Genomic DNA, 14,656 nt, shown 5'->3' on the forward strand with positions numbered 1-14,656 from the left:
ATTTTACATATATATAAAACATTACATGGTACCCCATTAACATGTAAATTTTTATGCTTCATTTATCAGTTAAAATAAATTTAAAAATAAAACTATAAAAATTAAAAATAAATGACAATGGTTTAAATACTTCAATTAAAAGATTAAATGAATCAAAAATAAAATCCAATTATGTTTTGTCTACAAGATGCCTACTTTGAATAAAAACTTATATGAATTAAAAGCAAAGGGATGACGAAAAATATAGCATGCTAACACTAATCAAAAGAAAGCAGGGATAACTACAGGAATTTCTGACAGAACAAACCTCCTAGAAAGGAAAATTATCAGGGATAAAGGGGATATTATATAGTGATAAAGGTATCAATTACCTAAGAAGATATAACAATTCTTGATGTGTATGCAACAAATTGTAAAGGGACAAAATACATAAGGTAAAAGTTGGTGAAACTGCAAGGAAAAATAGATGTTATCTATACTATAATTGGAGATGTCAACACCCCTCCATCAGAAACGAAAAGGTGCAGCAAGAAGATCAGTATACACATTTGAACGCAACAGGACCATAAATCAACTATACATAATTGACATCTGTGCAGTATCCAGAAAGCACAGAATACACATAATGCAATTAAACCACACAAATAACAAAGATTTGTGGGCTTTTAAGATTTTTAAGTGTAGAGTTCATTGTCATCAAGTACATTCACATTGTTATGCAAACAAAATCATTATCATCTCCACATAATGAAATTCTGTACCACTAAACAACTCCCTATTATCCACTCCCTCCATGATTTGATAAACACTATTTTTTATCTCTATGAATTTAAATATAAGTATATAATAGTGGAATATAAATATTTTTCCTTGTATATTTGGCTTATTTCACTTAGCAAAATGTCTTCAAGGTTCATAGATACTGTAACATGTATCAGAATTTTATTCCTTTTTAAGGATGAATTACATTTCATTGTATGTATACACCACATTTTCATTACTCATTCATCCGTCAATTGACAATTGGGCTGTTTCTAACTTTTTTCTGTTAAGAACAATCCTGCTATGAACATGGGCATGCACATATTTCTTCAAGTTTCTGTTTTAATGTTGGGAGAGTATATAAGAAGGAGTAGAATTTCAGGATAATATAGTGTTTCCATGTAAAAATTTAGTGAGGAACCATCAAATTGTTTTCTACCCTGGCTATACCATTTTATGTTCCCACCAACAGTTTGCAAACCTTTCCATTTTTCCATATCATTGCATAAACTTTTCTTCTTCTCTCTTTTTCAAATATAATAGCCATGCTCATGGGTGTGAAGTGGTATAGCCTTGTGGTTTTGATTTACATTTCCCTACTGATTACTGATGTTGAGCAACTTTACATGTGTGTAGTGGTCATTTGCATATCTTTTTGGAGATATGTCTATTCGAGTCCTTTGTCCATTTTTCTTTTTCTTCTTCTTATATCAACCTGATTTTAATAGCTGTAAAAACAATTATCATGGGATCTGCCCTCCTAATACTTTAAAAGTGTATAATAAGTTGTTATCAATAATAGGTACAATGTTGTGTAGCAGATTGCTAGCTCTTTTTCATCTTGCTTGACAGAAACTCTGTGCCTGTTAGTAACACCAATATTTCACCCTCCTTCTAGCCCCTAGTAACCACCACTCCGCTTTGATGCTGAGTTTGACTATTTTAGATAACTCATGTAAGTTGAATCATGCAGTATTTGACACTGAGACTAGATAATTCCACTTAGCATGTCGACATTCATCCATATTAAAACATAGTTCAGAGTTTTCTTCTTTGTTAAAGCTGTTTAATTTTCCGTTGTATGTACATGCCATATTTTCCTTATCCATTCATCTGATAATGGAAATTTAGATTGGTTCCACATCTTGACTATCTGGAATAGTGTTGCAATGAACATAGGAGTGTTTTTATCTCTTCATTACCCCATTTTCAAATATTTTGGATAAATTCCAAGAAGTGAGATTTTTGAATCATACAGTAGTTCCAATTTTAATTTTTAAGGGGTCTCGATAAATTTTCCCCAGTGGCTGCATCTTTTTTGCATTCCTGCCAACAGTATGCATGGGTTTCAATTTCTCCACATGCTCAGCACTTGTCTTTAGTTCTGTTTGTTTGTTTTTTGTTTGTTTGTTTGTTTTGTAATAGCCATTCCAACAGATGGGAGATGGTAGAGATATGTTTTTGATCTCTATTTTCTTGATAATTAATTACAGTGAGCATTTTTATATATCAGGTGGCCATTGTCTTTCTTCTTTGCAGAAATGTCTATGCAAGTGCTTAGCTTGACTTTTAATAAGATCATTGTTTTTCTTTCTGTTTTTTCTTTTAGTTGTATTTGTTGTTTTTAGTTATACATAACAGAATCTATTTTGATATATTTATCCAAACATGGAATTTCTCCCCTATTGGGACATATTGGAAACTCTTAATATATTTTATCTATTAATGCCTTATCAGATATAAGGTTTGAAATGTTTTTTTTTTCCCCATTCCATAGGTTGTCTTTTTGCTCTGTGGATTATTTTCTTTGCTATTCAGAAGCTTTTTAGTTTGCTATAGTCCCACTTTATTTTCCCTTTTGTTGCCTGTGATTTTGGTGTCATATCTATTAAAGTATTACCAAGACCAGTGTCATGAAGGTTTTCCCCTGTGTTTTCTTGTAAAATTTTTAAGCTTCGTGTCTCACTTTCCAATCTTTAATCCATTGCAAATTGATTATTATGTGTGGCGTAAGATAAGTGCCCAGTTACATTCTTTGGCATATGGATATTCAGTTTTGCCAGCACCATTTATTGAAGAGACTATCCTTTCCCTCATTGTATTTTCCTAGCACTCTTATGTCCATGAACAGTTGATCTTACGTTCATGTATTTATTTCTTGGCTCTCAATTTTGTCTTATTGGTATAGGTTTGTCATTATGCCTATTTTGATTACTGTGGCTTTGTAATTGATTTTGAAGTTAAGAAGTGTGACCTCCAGCTTTGCTCTTTTTTCTTCAGGGATTCATCAAATTTAATTTGACTATTAGTGGATTTTTTGTAGTTTTGTATCAACTTCAGATTTTTCTTCTTATTTCTTCTAAAGTTGACTGTGGAATTTTGATAAAAATCACATTGAATTGGTAGACTGCATTGGGTGGTTTGAATATTTTAACAATATTGAGTCTTCCAACCAATGAATACACTTTCATTTATTGTGGCTTATTTATTTTCTTTATCATGGTTTTATAATTTTCAATATACAAGTCATTTGCCTCCTTAGTTTATTCCTAGAAATTTTATTCTTTATTGTTTTATTGTAAATGGTATTTTTTTCCTAATTTCATTTTCACATAGTTCATTGCTAGAGGATAGAAATGAAACTGTTCAAAATTTTGTCAAATTCTTTCAAGTTTTATTTTCATCTTAATTGAAAAATATATGTCGGATATGATGTCATATTTTGATACATGTATACATTGTGGAATGTTCAACTAAAGATAATTATCATATCCATTACTTCAAACATTTTTCATTTATTTGTGATGAGAACATTTGAAATCCTCTCATGGATGTGGGGAAAAGGTTCACTCATATATTGTTAGTGGGACTGCAAATTGGTACGGCCATTCTGGAAAGCAGTATGGAGATTCTTCAGAAAACTTGGAATGGAGTTACCATGTGACCCAGTTATCCCACTCCTCAGTTTATATCCAAAGGACTTAAAATCAGCATACTACCATGACACAGTCACATCAATCTTTATAGCAGCTCAACTCACAATAGCCAAGCTATGGAACCAACCTAGGCGCCCTTCAATAAATGAATAAAGAAAATATTTTATATATATACAATGGAATATTACTCAGCCTTAAAGAAGAATGAAATTATGGCATTTGCTGGTAAATGATGGATCTAGAGAATATGCTAAGTGAAATAAGTCAGTCCCATTAAAGAAAAAAGGTTGAATGTTCTCTCTGACATGTGAATGCTAACCCACAAGGGAGGGGAGGGAGGGCAAGATTAGAATTTCATTGGATTAGACAAAGGGGAAGGAAGAGAAGGGAAGGGGTTGGGAATAGGAAAGACAGTAAAATGTATTGGACATAATGTTCCTTTGCTCATAAATGAATACATGACTGACGCCCTCCAGCGGAGTCAATTTGGCGCAGGAGACAAATGAGTAGTGAGGCTCTTGAATTCAGAACGACTTATTGTAGATTCAGGAAACCCGGGAACCTGGCACTGGAGGAGAGCCAGCTTATATCCCCTCCAGGAGGTGACGGGTAGGGCTGACGCCAATTATGTGAAGATTAGGGGAGGAGCTAGCTGTCAATCACGGTAAAGGTCAAGACGAGCAGGCACGATCAGGAGCACTGGGGAACACCTGTGCACGCTTAGTGTGCGTGGACTTAATTAAATACGGCCAATGACAAAACACCTGGGTGTGCTTATGCCAACTGACTTCCTCACCGCCCACGTGATCAAAACAACTTCTGGCTGGCTGTCAGGCACCATCTTGGCATAGTCCATATGGCATAGCCCCCAGCACATGACCAGTGTAACCCCATTACATACAACCACAAGAATGGGATCCTAATTTAAATGGATTTTACTCTGTGTATGTATAATATGTAAAAGTATACTCTACTGTCATGTATATCTAAAAACAACAAATTCAAAAAGAAAATGAATAAATTCATGTCTTTTAACTATTTTGAAACATATAATACACATATTCCTTAACTAATGATGGTTTACATCCCAGTAAACCTATCATAAGATAAAAATATCATAATTGAAAATGCATTTGATAGGCTTATCCTACCAAACATCAGAGCTTAGCAAAAAACACAACATATTGCTAGCCTGGGAAAAGATCAAAATTCCAAATTTCAACTACAGTTTATACTGAATCTGTATCACTTTTAAATAATCATAAAATTGAAAAATCATCAATTAAACCTTCATAAGTCAGGGACCATCTTTTTATTATTAACTATAGTCACTCTATTGTGCAACAGAACACCAGAACTTATTATTCCTATCCAATTGTAACTCTGAATCTGTTCATGAGTTTCTTTCCTTCCCAACCCACCCAGCCCCAGTTTCTGGTAACCATCAGTCTACTCTTTGGTTCTGTAAACTTTACTTTTTTAGATTCCACATATAAGTGAGGTTATATGGTATTTGTCTCTCTTTGCCTGGTTTACTTCACTTAACATAATGTCTGCTAGGTGCATCCATGTTGTCACCAATGATAGAAATTCCTAATTTCAAAGTTAAATAATGTCCCATGGTTGGATAGATAGATGAACAGACAGATAATCATATCTTTTAATGCACTCATCCACTGATGGACACTTAGGTTGTTTCCATACTTTGGCCATTGTGAATAATCCTGCAATAAACATGGGAGTGTAGACATCTCTTCAACATAGTGATGTCTATGATTGGTTATATTTCAAATAGTGGAATTGGCAGACCATATATCCATTTTTAGATTTTGAGGACCCAACTTATGTTTATGCTGATTTTGTATCCTGTGACTTTACTGAATTCTCCTATTAGTCCTAACATTTATATGGTGACTTTATGGATTTCTCTATATAAGGAACATTTTACTCCTTCCTTTCTGGTTTGGATAATTTTTACTTCTTTCTCTTGCCATTTTGCCAGTTTCTCAATGCAGTTGCTTATTTGATTTTGTTGTCGAATCATATGAATTCTTTATTTATTCTGTACCCTAAGCACTAATTGGATATATGACGTTTAAATATTTTCTCATATTTATTGAGTAACTTTTTCTTTGTTGATGGTGTCCTTTGATAAACAAAAGTTTTTAATTTTGATATATTTGAAGTTATCTTTTTTTTTCTTTTTTATGTTTTTGATGTCATAATTAAAAACACTCTTAAATCCATTGTCATCAAGTTTTCCCCTATGCTTCTTTCTAGGAGTTTTGTAGGCTAAGAGCCTACATTTTGTTCTTTGATCCCTTTTTAGTTAATTTTTGTCTATAGTGTAAGATAAGGATTTGAATTCATGTTTTTTAACTTATAAACTAATACTTTTAATTTACATATTATATGGAGTACAGTGTGAACTTCATTCTTTTGCATGTAGTTGTTCAATTTTTCTTAGACCATTTACTCAAAAGACTCATTTATTCATTTAACAGTCTTAGCTCCTTTATTGAAAGCATTTAACTAGATATTGTGAGGGTTTACTTCTATGTTCTCTATTCTGTTATAATGGTCTATGTTTCTGTCCTCATGCTAGTACCACACTGTTTTGATTAGTCTTTGTAGTAAATTTTTTAATCTAGCAATGTGTAACCTTCAACTTTGTTCTTTTTCAAGACAGTTTTGGCTGTTTGGGGCCCCTATCAATTCATTATAAATTTTAGAATGATCTATTTCTGAAAAAATATCATTGAGATTCTGAAAGGAGTTGTACAGAATCTGTGGATTTACTATACATAAGATTATAACAAAAGTAAGGATTCTAATCCATGAAAATGGGATATCCTTTTTCCCAGTACTACTCCTTTACCTCCCCCTGTTCCCTTTACTCTACTCTAGTGATCTTTGCGCTATTTATTTACAGATATTTTTTAATTAATTAGTACCTAGTGGATATACATGAAGGGTGAGATTCAATGTGATATGTTCACGTATGTACATAGGAAACGTAAGTCAGATTCATTTCACTGTTCTTATCTTATCAAGGTGGGATGTCTTTTGATTTAATTATCTTCTTAATTACTTTCAGCAACATATTTTAGTTTCAAATTTCCATGCCATTGCCTCCATTATTTAAGCTTATACCTAAGTATTTTATGGGTATTAGTATTTTATTTTTTCATGCAAATGAAACTGCTTTATTAATTTCCTTTTAAAATTGACTGTTTTAAATGTATACAAAGACAATTAAGTTTGTGTGGTGACTTTTTTTAATTTTGCAAGTTTTCTGAGCCTGTTTCTTAGTTCTAACAGTGTGTGTGTGTGTGTGTGTGTGTGTGTATGTGTGTGTGTGTGTGTAAACTTTCTACAATACAGCAGCAGATTATCTCTGAAGAGAGATAATTTTACATCTCTTTTTTCAATTTGGATTTCTTTCACTTCTTTTCCTTGCCTTATCTCTCTAGTGAAAACTTCCAATACTCTAATAAAGTAGTGAAATTGAGTATCATCATAATGTTCCCAATATTAAAAGAAAAGCTTTCTGCCTTTTGATATTAAGTATGTTATTTCATATTTTTCAAATATGGCCTTTATGATGTTCACTTAATTTCCTTCTACTTCTGGTCTGGTGAGTGTTGCATATTTTTATCATGAAAGTGTGTGGGATTTTTGTCAAATGTTCTTTGTTTTTTGTGTCAACAGAAATTATCACGCATTTTTTTTTTTTACCTTCATTCTGTCAATGTGGTATGTGCACTGATTGATTATTGAATCATCCTCACTTGATCATGGTATATAATCCTTTAAATATGCCAATGAATTTGGCCATTTTTAGAGTTCCATTAATACATTTATGAAGGCAAGGCCTTTGTGACCTAAACACCTCCCAAAGGCTCCACTTCCCCAAAACTCTTGCATTGTGGATTAAGTTTCCAACACATGAATTTGGGGAAACACATTCAGACCAAAGTAGTAAGTTTTCTGTTTCCAGAAATTCCCATCACAGACTACGTTCACCAATTTGTTAGCATACAATTTTGACAGTAACATTTTATAATACCTTTTAGTTCTATGAAATTGGTAATTAAGCTCCAACTTTCAATTTTTATTTTAGTAATTTGTATCTTCTCTCAATTTTCTTACTGAATGTACCGAATGTTTGTTAAATTTGTCAGTCTTTAAAAAGAAAATTTTTTGTTTCATTCATTTTTCGCTACTGTTTTTCTCTTTTCTCTCTTATTTAGCATTATTCTAATCTTCATTATTTCTTTCTTCTGCTAGCTTTGGGGTTAATTTGTTTTTCTTGTTCTTTAATTCATAAAGTTAGGTTTTGTGGTTTTTAAAATACAGCTAATTTGGCCTTTACATTTTCTTTTTAAAAATAATTTTGTCGTTCTTTATTTTAGATTATCTGGTAAAACTAACTGAACTGTTCATTTCTAATATTTTAGGTTTAGTTTTGATTTAAATGAACAAAAGTACAACAACAAAAAAATACAACAAAAATATAAGCATAATAAAAAAGGACATTAGAAAACTTAATATGGATTGTTTTCTCCTAAAAGCACTGGAATACCTAGTTCCCCTTAATCTTTCATTTTTCTTCCTATTGGATAAATTGTAAAAGTATAGGGTGAAGTTATGTGTCTCAGTTTCCTAAAGCACAAAATGAATTTTAAAATATTTTTAAAATATAAAATGATAGTGTATTTATGAAGTACAGTATAATAATTCAATACATGTATACAATTTATTTTTTAATATATTTATTTTATTTATTTATTTTTATGTGGTGCTGAGGATCAAACACAGTGCCTCACATGTTCTAGACAAGTGCTCTACCACAGAGCTACGACCCTAATCCCATGTATACAATTTATAATGATCAAATCAGGGTATAACATTTCCATCTCCTTAAAGGCATATTATTTCTTTGTGTTGGGAACCTTTGAACTCCTCTCTTGTAGTTCTTTATAAAATATAAAGAACTAGTCACTCCACTGTCCTGTAGAACATTAGAACTTATTCCTCTTATGTAGCTATATTTAAGTACCCATTTTCAACCTCCCTCTATCTCCCCTCCTTCCCTACCTTTCCAAACCTCTAGAAACCAACATTCTACTCTCTGTTTCTACGAAATCAACTTTTTTTAGCTTCTATATGTGAGTAAGAAAATGAAGCATTGTCTTTTTCTGCCTGGCTTATTTTATTTTACATAATGTTCTTCAAGTTCACCCATGTTGTATGCTGTTGTTTTGAAATTATTATTCTTTAATGTAAGCATTTACCATTTCAAATTTCTCTCATAACACACTTTTTCACTGTACTTTACACATTGTATATATTGTGCTTTCATTTAATTTGTCTTAAATTATTTTCTATTTTCCTTGTGGTTTCCTCTTCAACCCATTCGTTGGGCGAAAGAATATTGTTTAATTGCCACACATTTGTGAATTTTCCAGTTTTCCTTCTGTTATTTATTTCTAGCTTCATTTCACTAGGATCAGTAAAGAAACTTCATTATTTTAGTCCTTTTAAACTTATTAAAATTGGTTTGATAATTTAAGATATGCTCTATCCTGGAGTAGGTTGCATGCACACTTAAGAAAAATGTACATCCTTGTGTAGACGGTGCAAAGTCCTGTAGATGTTTGCTAGGTCCAATTGACTTGGAGTGCTCTCAGTTCCTCTCTATTTTCTCACTGATTTTTCTCTCTGGATGATTTATTATTAAAAGCAAAGTTTTGAAATCTCTAGCTATTATTGTCAATCTGTCCTCTCCCCTTCATTCTGTCAATTTTAATTTCAAATATCTCCTAGAGTTATGGCATTTAGTATGTGTACGCTTTTAAGTCTTATATCTTCTTAGTGAACTGTCCTTTTAATCAATATAAAGTTCTTTTTATCTTGTAACAGTTTTGGGACTTAACGTCTACTTTGTGTATCAGTATATCCTCATTAGCTCTCCTTTGGGTACTATTTGAAGGAAATACCTTTTTCTGTTCCTTCAGTTTAACCTGTCTTTAGATCTAAAATGTGTCTCTTGTAGATATTGTATAGTCTGATCAATATAGTATAGTTAAAGTATAGTTCTTAAATCCACTCTGTCCACCTATACCTATTGATTGGGTAGATTATCCATTTAATTACTGAAAGGATGTCCTTTTGCCATATTGCTATTTTTTTCTATATGTCTCATAGCTTTTTGTCCTTCATTTCCTCTACAAATGCCTTCCTTTGCATTTATTCAATGTTCTATAATTATATTTTAATTTCTTTTATTCTATTTTCTAAAACTATTTTCTTTTCATATACCATGGAGATAATATATAACATAGGTTTTAGTCAGCTATTTTGCTACTGTGACAGAAAGACCTGACAAAAACAATTAGAGTAGGAAAAGTTCAATTTGTGGTTCATGGTTACAGAGGTCTCAGTTCATTGTGGTGGACTCCATTCCTCATGGCCTGAATGAAGCAGAACATCATAGCAGACGTGTATGGTATAGATAAGAAGGTGGGGATGTGGCATCAGGGAGCAAAGAGGAGGACTCCACACACCAGGTAACAATATACTCCAAAGACATGTACCCAATGCCCTACTTCCTCCTGCCACATCCTACCTGCCTACAGTTACCACCCACTTAATCCATATCAAGAGATTAATGTGCTGATCAGGTTAAAGCCCTCATAAGTCAATCATTCCACCTCTAAACCTTCTTTTATGTCTCACACAAGAGTTATTTGGGGACATCTAATACTTAAACTTTAATAACATTATGAAGTTGCAAAAATCTATTCTGAATTTATAGCATCTTAACTTATAGCATGCAAACTTCTATGCAAAAAATTCCATTCTCCATTTTGTTAGTGATGTTGCAAATTAAATTTTAATGCAGTCATCGTGAGTATTCATTGGATATCAGATATAAGATTCCTTCTGATGCAAAGGTTTGTCATGATCAATTCTCCTTTTTTTATTGAAAACAAATAGGGTACAACTTGTTTCTTTGTTTGTACATGAAGTAGAGGAATACCATTTGTGTAATCATACATTTACATAGGGTAATGGTGTTTGATTCATTCTGTTATTTTTTCCTTCCCCCCACCCCTCCAACCCCTCTTTTCCCTCTATACAATCCCTCTTTCCTCCATTCTTCCCCCCTCCCACCCCACATTATGTGTCATCATCCACTTATCAGCAAGATCATTCCTCTTTTGTTTTTTTGAGATTGGCTTATCTCACTTAGCATGATATTCTCCAATTTCACCATTTGCCTGCAAATGCAATTTTCTTATTCTTTATGGCTGAGTAATATTCCATTGTTTGTGTGTGTGTGTGTATATGTATGTATGTATGTATATATATATATATATATATATATATATATACCACAGTTTCTTTATCCATTCATTCATCAATTTAAGGGCATCTAGCTTGATTCCACAATCTGGCTATTGTGAATTGAGCAGCTATGAACATTGATACGGCTGTATCTCTGTAGTATGCTGATTTTAAGTCCTTTGGGTATAAGCCAAGGAGTGGGATAGCTGGGTCAAATGGTGGTTCCATTCCAAGTTTTCTAAGGAATCTCCACACTGCTTTCCAGAGTGGCTGCACTAATTTTCAACCCCACCAGCAATGTATGGGTGTTCCTTTTACCCCACATCCTTGCAAACACTTATTGTTGCTTGTATTCTTGAGAATAGTCATTCTAATTGGGGTGAAATGGAATCTTAGGGTAGTTTTGATTTGCATTTCTCTTATTACTAGAGTTGTTGAACATTTTTTCATATATCTGTTGATTGCTTGCACATCTTTTTCTGTGAAGTGTCTGTTCATTTCCTTAGCCCATTTGTTGATTGGGCTATTTGTATTCTTGGTGTAGAGTTTTTTGAGTTCTTTATAGATTCTGGAGATTGGTGCTCTATCTGAAGTATGAGTGGCAAAGATTTTCTCCCACTCTGTAGGCTCTCTCTTCACATTACTGATAGTTTCCTTTGCTGACAGAGAGCTTTTAAGTTTGAATCTACCCCAGTTATTGATACTTGCTTTTATTTCTTGTGCTATGGGAGTCCTGTTAAGGAAGTCTGATCCTAAGCTGACATGTTGAATATTTGGACCTACTTTTTCTTCTATAAGATGGAGGGTCTCTGGTCTGATTCCGAGGTCCTTGATCCATTTTTGAGTTGAGTTTTGAGGGTGAGAGATAGGGGTTTAGTTTCATTCTGCTACATATGGATTTCCAGTTTTCCCAGCACCATTTGTTGAAGAGGCTATCTTTTCTCCATTGCATACTTTTGGCACCTTTGTCCAGTAACAGAAAATTGTATTTATTTGGGTTTGTGTCCATGTCCTCTATTCTCTACCATTGATCTACCTGTCTATTTGGTACCAATACCATGCCGTTTTTTGTTACTATTGCATTGTAGTATAGTAGAAGGTCTGGTATTGCAATACCACCTGCTTCACTCTTCATGCTAAGGATTGATTTATTTATTCTGGGTTTCTTCTTCTTCCAGATGAATTTTATGATTACTTGCTCTATTTCTGTGAGGTACGTCATTGGAATTTTAATTGGAATTGCATTGAATCTGTATAGCACTTTCGGTAGTATGGCCATTTTGACAATATTAATTCTGCCTATCCAAGAACATGGGAGATCTTTCCATCTTCTAAGGTTTTCCTTCATTTCTTTCTTTAGTGTTCTGTAGTTCTCATTGTACAGGTCTTTCACCTCTTTTGTTAGATTAATTCCCAAGTATTTTATTTTTTTCGAGGCTATTGTGAATGGGATAGTTTTCCTAACTTCTCTTTCTGAAGATTCATCACTTATGTATAAAAATGCGTTGGATTTATGGGCATTGATCTTGTAACCTGCTGCTTTACTGAATTCACATATGAGTTCTAAAAGTTTTCTGGTGGAATTTCCTGGTTCCTATAAATATATAATCATGTCATCACCAAATAGGGATAGTTTGAGTTCTTCTTTCCTATTTGTATCCATTTAATTTCTTGGTTTGTCTAATTCCTCTGGCTAGAGTTTCAAGGACAATGTTGAATAGAAGTGGTGAAAGAGTGCATCCCCGCCTTGTTCCAGTTTTTAGGGGGAATGTTTTCAGTTTTTCACCATTTAGAATAATATTGCCATGGGCTTAGAAAAGATAGCCTTTACAATGTTAAGGAATGTTCTCACTATTCCTATTTTTCTAGCGTTTTGAGCATGATGGGGTGCTGTATTTTATTGAATTCTTTTTTTTCATCTATCAAAATAATCATGTGCTTCTTGACTTTAAGTCTATTGATGTGGTGAATGACATTTATTTATTTCTGGATGTTGAACCAACCTTGCATCCCTGGAATAAAACCCACTTGATCGTGGTGCACAATCTTTTTAATATAATTTTGTATGCGATTTGCTAAAATTTTGTTGAGAATTTTTGTGCCAAAGTTCACTAAGGACATTGGTCTGAAATTTTCTTTCCTAGATGTGTCTCTGTCTGGTTTAGGTATCAGTGTGATATTGGCTTCATAGAATGAGTTTGGGAGGGTTCCCTCCTCTTCTACTTCATGGAATACTTTGAGAAGTATTGGAATGAGCTCTTCTTTAAAGGTTTTGTAGAACTCAGCTGAGAACCCATCTGGTCCTGGACTTTTCTTTGTTGGTAGGCTTTTGATGACCTCTTCTATTTCATTGCTTGAAACTGATCTATTTAAATTGCAGATCTCCTCCTGATTCAGATTAGGTAATTCACATGCCTCTAGAAACCTGTTGATGTCTTCGAGATTTTCTGCTTTGTTGGAATGTAGATTTTGAAAATAGCTTCTAAATACGTTTTGTATTCCACTCATGTCTGTTGTGATATTTCCTGTTCATCCCAAAATTTAATTTGTGTTTTCTCTCTCCTTCTCTTCGTTAGTGTGGCTAAGGGTTTAACAATTTTTTTTTTTTCAGAGAACCAACTATTTATTTTGTCAGTTTTTTTGATTGTTTCTTTTGTTTCAATTTCCTTGATTTCAGCTCTGATTTTAACTATTTCCTGTCTTCTACTACTTTTGGTGTTGCTCTATTCTTCTTTTTCTAGGGCTTTGGGCTGTAGTGTTAGGTCTTTTATTTGTTGAGTTTTTTCTTCTTTTATTGAATGCCTCCATGAAATAAATTTTCCGCTAACTACTGCTTTCATAGTGTCCCAGAGGTTTTGAAATGATGTATCCTTGCTCTCGTTTACCTCTAAGAAGCTTTTAATTTCCTTCCTGATGTCTTCTGTTATCCATTCATCATTCAATAGTGTATTAATTTATCTCCAGGTGTCGGAGTAGTTTGTTTTCATTCTGTCATTTATTTCTAATTTCAATCCATTATGATCTGACAGAATACAAGGTAGTATCTCTATCTTCTCGCATTTTCCAACAGTAGCTTTGTGGCATAACATATGGTCTATTTTAGAGAAGGATCCATGAGCTGCTGAGAAGAAAGTGTATTCGTTCTTTATTGGGTGGTATATTCTATAAACGTCCGTTAAGTCTAAATTGTTGATTGTGTTATTGAGATCTATGGTTTCTTTGTTCAATTTTTGTTTGGAAAATCTGTCCAGTGGTGAGGGAGATGTGTTAAAGTCCCCTAGTATTATTGTGTTGTGGTCTATTTGATTCCTGGAATTAAGAAGGATTTGTTTGATGTACATGGATGAGCCAGTGTTTGGGGCATAGATATTTATGATTGTTATATCTTGCTGATTCATGATTTCCTTAAGCAGTATGAAAAATCCTTCTTTATCCCTTGTGACTAACTTTAGCTTGAAGTCCACATTATCTGATAAGAGGATGGATAGTCCGACTTTTTTGCTGATTTCATGTTCATGGTATATTTTTCCCCATCCTTTCACCTTTAGTCTGTGGATATCTCTATGAGATGAGTCTCTTGCAGGCAGAATATTGTTGGATTTTTC

Source organism: Sciurus vulgaris (genome assembly GCF_902686455.1).
Source record: "Sciurus vulgaris genome assembly, chromosome: X".
Classification (NCBI taxonomy): domain Eukaryota; kingdom Metazoa; phylum Chordata; class Mammalia; order Rodentia; family Sciuridae; genus Sciurus; species Sciurus vulgaris.